Source organism: Nuphar pumila, chromosome 5, assembly GCF_984573655.1.
Source record: "Nuphar pumila chromosome 5, dmNupPumi1.hap1.1, whole genome shotgun sequence".
NCBI classification, from domain to species: Eukaryota; Viridiplantae; Streptophyta; class Magnoliopsida; order Nymphaeales; family Nymphaeaceae; genus Nuphar; species Nuphar pumila.
Genome location: NC_143253.1, coordinates 10,195,522 through 10,203,027, shown reverse-complemented (window position 1 = coordinate 10,203,027; position 7,506 = coordinate 10,195,522). Strand labels below are relative to the sequence as shown.

At 35.7% G+C, this 7,506-nt stretch overlaps 1 pseudogene; it reads left to right on the top strand.

Annotated features, from left to right (window-relative positions):
- Nucleotides 1–1,015: 1,015 nt before the first annotated feature.
- Nucleotides 1,016–6,842, top strand: LOC149836734 (acyl carrier protein 2, mitochondrial-like; annotated as a pseudogene).
- Nucleotides 6,843–7,506: the final 664 nt, after the last annotated feature.

Sequence of the window (7,506 nt, the reverse complement as noted above, 5' to 3'; positions counted from 1 at the left end):
TTGGCTTTGCTCGGAAGAGCTCGTATATTTAAAAAATACATAAAAATATATACAAAGAGAAGGATGCATGAAAAATATATACATAAAACATGAATTATTAAGTAAAATATATATTTTAAGTATAATATGTAAAAAAAAAATATATTTCATGTATAAATAACATGGAACAAGAGCCAGCTCGTGTTCGGCTCGTCTCATTGAAAGACGGGCTAATCTCAAGCTCGGCTCGAGCTCAGTCTACTGGTAGACAAGCTGAGACCAAGCAAGCTCTGTTGGGTTCATTTGGCCCATTTACTGGCCGGATTGGAAAAGCTGCTTCAACTCGGACCCATAGTCACGGATCTGGTTATCGACATTTTCTTCACAAAAAAATTCCTGTGATAAAGTAAAATATGTTTTTTGAAGAAAAATGATGAGAAAATATTGGTACATTTAAATATTATAAATATATACAATATATAAAAATATAAGAATAAAATTGAACATATAAACATATGAATATCTCGTTAATAAAGTGTTTCTATCATGATAAAAACTGATATTTTTGGGTGCTTGTTGCTCCCCGGACCCGAGATCCTGTATCCTTAGAGACTGGATCGAAGGGCGACTTATGAGCCGCAAAAAATTGATGATATTTGTCACTATGCTTATGTCACACCGACACGCCACTTTGGCAGCACGTCCCTGGCAGTGTGACTGAACGTGCACGGACACGTGGACACGAACACTGGACGTTTACAGTCGGATATTGCTTTATTAATCTTTTTAATATTATCTCAGTAAAAATGCATTTTGCATTTCTTTTTTTTCTATTGATTAAATGATTTCCAGATATTGTTTTGAACTCGTGAGTCAAAACACGGGACGTACTCGTGTCCGCGTGTCTTTGTGACATAGGCACAGAGTCTACCTGGTTTCACTGGATCCGATCCAAGCACGAACCGGTTGCGGCTTAGTGGCAACCCGCTCTCTGTCTTTCTCTCAGACTCAGAGAGAGACAGAGAGAGGGTGGGCAATGGCGGCCGTGAGAAACACTCTCCTGAAGCACCTGAGGGTGAGATCGAACGCTTCTTCTTCTTCTTTTTCTTCTTCTTTTTCTTGGTCGTCGTCATGTCCTCTGCTGGTGCGTTTGGTTCGGTTTTACTAGGAGGAGGTGAGGGGTTCCTTCCTCGACAAGTCCCAAGTCACCAATCGCATCGTCTCCGTCGTCAAGAACTTCCAGAAGGTTGACCCTTCCAAGGTACCATCCACCAACCAACTCTCTTTCTCTCTATCTCTCTCTAGTTTCGTTCCAAAAAGATTATGTTTTTGCTCCTGATAGTACAAACTGGGTGGTTTCTGATTTTGCAAATGTTTTGTGTTTTTTAAACTTTTTTGGTGGTTATGTAATGGCTACTCTGATTAATGTAGATGATATATACATTTTCTATTAATTGATTCAGTTGCGTGGTAATTGGGGTTCAGTTATTCGAGCTAATTATTTTATAGTTCTTGCTAGTTAGTCCAGGGTCGATGGGATCTATGGCGATTCGTAAACGGTGAAATGTGGAGAGATTCTTATGCAAACTTGTGGGTGACTGCCACTGGAAGTTAAGTGTTGGTGTCTATTGATACTGTGGATTTTGGGTTTCGACAGCGTGAATGGTTGAAGGAGATTTCTGAAGGCTGTTAGGGGCTGCGGTTTGATTATATGGTTAGGTTTGCCGATGGATTTTTAAGGGCCAGAGAACTAAATGGACATGAATAACGGCCATCGAATAGAACGCTGAGATCGTGAGACTGAGATCAAGAATGTTAGACCGAATAGTACCCCATTTGATACACTTAGTATTTCTGAAGTTAACGCAACAGCTGGATTTCCCTAATCATTCCATCCATGGAAAGCTGCCCCATAAGCTGTCCTTTCATATATACACTAATACAAAACCCGTGCATTTGATCGGGAAAAGATAAAAGAAGATAAAGAAAATCAGATTGGATCCTAATTATTCATTGGTTGGAGTTGTAGAGCGATACAAGTATGCCAATCTCTTGCAGAGACAGTTTAAGGGCACTTAATTAGATAACCAAATGATGCAAGTTTCTGCGATCATTCTTCATAACAAGAGAAACTCGATGAAGCTGAATATAGTGCATGTCTTGGAATGATATCTCTGAAGTAGACAATGATGGGAGGCTTTGTGTAGGCTAACCATTTCAATATGGCATTGGCTTAGCAACTTCAAGCTAAAGTATGATTAGATAAGGATACGTTGAGAAGTATGTAACAGCCGATTTCCCTTATTAATGATCTGAAGAAATATAAAATCAAAAGGGCCTAACCCTATGCTTGAAGAGCACCAAAGACAACATTCAAGATATAATGCCACAATTTTTTTCATTTCATGAAATCTAAATGTTTAAATAGCTCGTACGCAATAAAAAATGCCTATAGAAGGAGATGAATATAGTAGTGCCTGTTTCCACAACTCAAATGCCCTCATGTCAAATAAATACAAGGAAACACATTTGAAGAACTTGACAAATTCTTCATTAGGAAAGGGCATCTCTTAAGTTGAAAAAGAAACTGTCAATATTGATTATTTATCAAAATCATCCAATAAATTATTGGAAACAAGCCATTGCAAATGTGAACGACTGCACTAGCAAAACTTCAAAGCCCACAATATGCAAAAGATAAAAACAGCTGTAACAAGCCTCTAATTCCAACTCATTTCATAAGCTATCAAAAGATACCCAACATAACTGTTGCATCTAAAAGATAAGAAGTTTTTTCACTAAAAATTATATACAATAATAAAAAGAAGAATTAGAGTTGCAAGGTTGGACTTTTGCATTTTATGAAGCTGCATTGGCTCTTCTATAGACTGTCGAGGATCTCCAACACCCTACCTTGTGCAACGGTCTGATTATACATGTCTCATTGGCTGGCTGAACTCATGTGTTACATAGAAAAAATCATAGAGAGAGAGAGAGAGTCAGAGTTGGGAGGAGAGGTCATGGATGGTGCTTATAATAAAGGAGAGAAGGTGGAGGGTTTCCCACTATTCTATATTATTCCAGAGAGAGAGAGGGTTCAGAATCCAAAGAGATGCAACCCAAGGGATTAATGAAGGAAGGGAGAAGTAATTGTGAAAGTGCAATATGGGGTTCATGAGAGAGAGAAAGAGGGGGGGGGGGAGGATCTTTGAGAAGAGGAAGGGACATAGTGTGAGGAGAAAGAAAGGCACGTACATTGAGAAGTTGGGGGGCATTAGTTAATGAGATGGAGTGTGTCTGCTGTTTTTCATGAGAGAGAGAGAGAGAGAGATTGGAACGTACTTTTCGCGTGAGTAAATGAGAGAGAGGAGGGTATTGAAAAAGAGGAAGCAATTATGTATGAAATTTTCATTGTTTGAACTGAAGACCCATTGAATATCAGAGATAAATAAATATTAGAAAATGAGAGAGAGATAACATCTAGAAACCGCTTTTGAGGTGAGTAAATATGAGAGAGAGAAAGAAGGCACTGAAAAAGATGAAGGGATTATGTGTAAAGTTATAATTGGTTGACATGAAAGCTCACTAAATATGAGAGAGAAATAAATATTAGAAAGGTGAAAGGTGGGGTTTTTTGTAAGGCTATAGAGAGGGGTAAAAAGGAGAAAAAGAGAAAAACATACTCTAGAATTATTAATGGAGAAAGAGTGAAGCATTAAATGAATGAGGATAGAACAATGTGAAATAAATAAAAACAATAATAATCAATTTTCTTATTGGCTCCAAAAAGGGCTTCAGTCACTTTGATTTTAGTGTTCAACTCCAAAAGATTCAGACTTATATATATATATATATATATATATATAAAACATGATCTAAGGGTTGTGTCCCTCTAAATCAAGCTTGCTAAACACATCTACATGGTTACACTGGGTCAAAACAACTTGCATCATGAGATTTCAACTAAATTGTACCTACAATCATTTCTATTAAATATAAAACTTATATATATATATATATATATATATATATATATATATATATATATATATATATATATATATATATATATATATATATATATATATATATATATATATATACTAATTTGTTGGAGTTGAACACTAAAATCGAAGTGATCAAAGCCCTCTTTGGAGCCAATAAGGAAAAAGAATATTACTGTTTTTTATTTATTTCACATTTTTATATCCCCCTTCATTTAATGCTTCATTCTTTCTCCATTAATCATTTTATAACTTTCCCTTTTCTTTTTATCCTTTTTACCTCTTTCTATGGCCCTATGAAACCCCCACCTTTCATCTTTCTAATGTTTATTTCTCTCTCATTTTTCATGAGCCTTCATGTCAACAAATTATAACTTCACGCATAAACTTTTCATCTTTTTCAATGCCCTCTTCCTCTCTCTCATATATACTCACCTCAAAAACGGTTTCTTGATGCTCTCTCTCTCTCTGGATTTTCTAATATTTATTTCTCTCTGATATTTAATGGGCCTTCAGCCTAAGTAACCAATGAAAATTTCACATGTAACTGCTTCATATTTTTCAATACCCTCCTCTCATTTACTCTCATGAAAATTTTACACATAACTGCTTCATCTTTCACATATGTATATCCTAAACCTCTTTGAATCCATAAAATGCTTTATTTTCGAAAAAAAATGCATAAAATGCTTAATAATCTTGTAATTAAGGGCATGTTCGGTTCCATCTCATGTGATTTTAAATTACATATTCCACCTTGTGTTTTGAAATTACATGAGATTCACTCCAAATGTGATTTCAAATCACATTCAGTTTGTCATTTTCATATTCTGATGTTTGGTTAGTTGTGCAAATGAGATTTATTCTCTCATTTGCATGTGATTCTGAATCTCGTGAGAGGTTACCAAACATGCCCTAAATTGGTACGAGGCCCAAAACACCACATAATTTTAGGATTAAATGTAGACTTTTATTTTTTCTCAAATTTGGTTACAACAGCATTCAAAGTCTTGTGAAAGGTTATTTTTATGTTTTTTCTGTGTGCATATGTGAGCCCGACTGATTGGGTGATGTTAGAAATGCATGTTCACTAATGGTGGTGTTAGACAATAGCCTAAGCGAAAAAAACTACAAGGAAAAAAAAGCTAAAAATTGAAGATTTTAGATATAAAAGATTTGTGTGTTGATTGGCAAATATTTGTTATAAATTTAGATGTTCAAGATTTAAATCTCAATACCAATTCATGAATTTTAGGTAATGTAGATACAAATGTCAAGTACTATAGCAACAACTGTCAGTGTGGTCATATACTAGCACATATGTTCAACAGGGCGACACTTTGTGCGCTAAATTTAAGAGTTATGTCTATCCAGTGAACTGATACCATCTAAACACTAAAAAATAATGAGTTATCACATTCATTTGAAAGTTTCTGGCTTACCAACCATGCAGCATCCAGTTCAACTTGAAGAATACTATAAGGCATGAAGCAATAAATATAGTTGCAAAGAATCACTATTTGAGATTGAAATGACAAATGCATGGCATATTTTGGTAACTTTCATAGTTCCCCACAATGATAAAGGGTCACAATCAATGAACTTGAGAGAAAAGAAAACCAAGTGGTCTGTTTGTGAAATTATCCTAAAAGGAGATTGCAGATATTTCAATCAGATTGACATATGCACTGATTTTGGTTTGATGCCTAAGCTTTGGATTGTCAAATGATTCAATCCAATAAAAAACACATTGTACTTGAGTAATGATTCACCTGAGCAGCAGAATTCCATTGAAGTCTGGATCTTAACATGTGATCTCGATATTAAATTCTATTATGGACATCTGTCTTGTCTATCCACATTCATAATATCATTCAGGATAAGGTTTTCTTCACTCATCACAGCGTTGAATGCTGAAAGTATGTCATTTTAGTACAGTTTGTTTTTTAATTTGCAATGCTAGCTTTCATGTATGTGGTGCGCTCATATATTCTGCCTTGCTAGAGTAAAAGTTCTAAGCTGGTGCGTGCTCTCATTTACAGCCATCTCCTTTAAAGTGGAAGCATTAATTTAGTCTTTGTAGCTTTTCATGCCTTGTCGAAAGAGCAAAACGATTTGGTAAAGCAGTCATGGGCTTATCTGCTGCATCTGTTGATGCATATCATGTTGGCTCTGTTGTAATAATTTCTTTTCCTTTTTTTTTCCTTTATCAAGAACTGGAAGCAATTTCAATGTGCAAAGAAAGAGAAAGGTTTACAAAACAATTAAATGCTACTGCAGACTCAGTTTGAGTATCTATTTGTTCCATATTTGAGATACCATAATTTCTGCTTAAAACATACCCTGGAGTATGAGGGGTACCTTGGGAAGGTGTGAGTGCTCTTCTCATTCTATGTTGCACAAATCCGAGCACCCTTTTTACCCACACTGAATGTGCACAATCAGAGCACATCTCATGAGAGGCTAAGAAGGTACTTGCAGTCCTCATCTAGGTCTGTCTAGGCATGATAAGTGTTGTAACTGCTGGTATATTGCCATCTCATTAGTGTGTTTACTCTTTCATGCATGAATAATGATTCTTGTTGTCGTCGGAATGGTTATTTGCGAACATTTCTGTAGTGTGACCTTTAGATCTGCATTTTAATACTTGCAAAAGTGATACTGAACTTGCTTTCTGAGCAGGTAACTCCAACATCCAATTTCCAGAATGACCTTGGCCTTGACAGCTTGGATAATGTGGAAATTGTCATGGCACTAGAAGAAGAATTCGGTTTTGAAATTCCAGACAGTGAAGCTGATAAGATTGATTCCATCAATTTTGCAGTGGACTTCTTAGCTTCTCATCCTCGAGCAAAATGAGTTGATGGAGAATGTCTTGTTTTTCTTAAACTCTATTTGTTTGCTGCTCTTTTTAATTCTGGTTGAGAAAAGATCTTGCTAGGTAGGCACCTAAACGAGTTTGTAAAGCCTCTTGTTTGTCTGCATGATGGTGAAAATAAATGCTCATGAACTCATGAGTCGAAGGATGTTTTGACATTGACTCAAGACGCCCATGTTTTTCTCCTTTTCACACTCTTTTCTTTCTAGCAGCAATTACACTTGCAGATTCATGAAATAACTTAGTTATATGGGAAGTCTGATGCCTGTATTTTTTTTTTCAGTTTTTGATAGGCAAGCTGGGATAACCCTTGTGGGATTTGAACCCGAGACCTTTTGGTTATAATAGTGCGACCTTAGCATCCAGCTATCTCATTCGACCCGTGATTCCTGTATTTAACGATAGGAGGAATTCAGTAGCTTCAAGCCTTCCACAGTGGTAACAAATACCTTGATATGTTTATAAGTATGGAAGATATATTCTGCAACTTTTTTGAAGGCTTAATTGATCATGATATTTTGAAATATCACAATGTTATCAACTAAATTAATATATTACAATTTGGCCATGAAATTCATGTTCTTTTATCAGTAAAAATCTCGGAAGGGTATCTTTTATTTTGTTTCACAACTTTTTTAAAGGCTT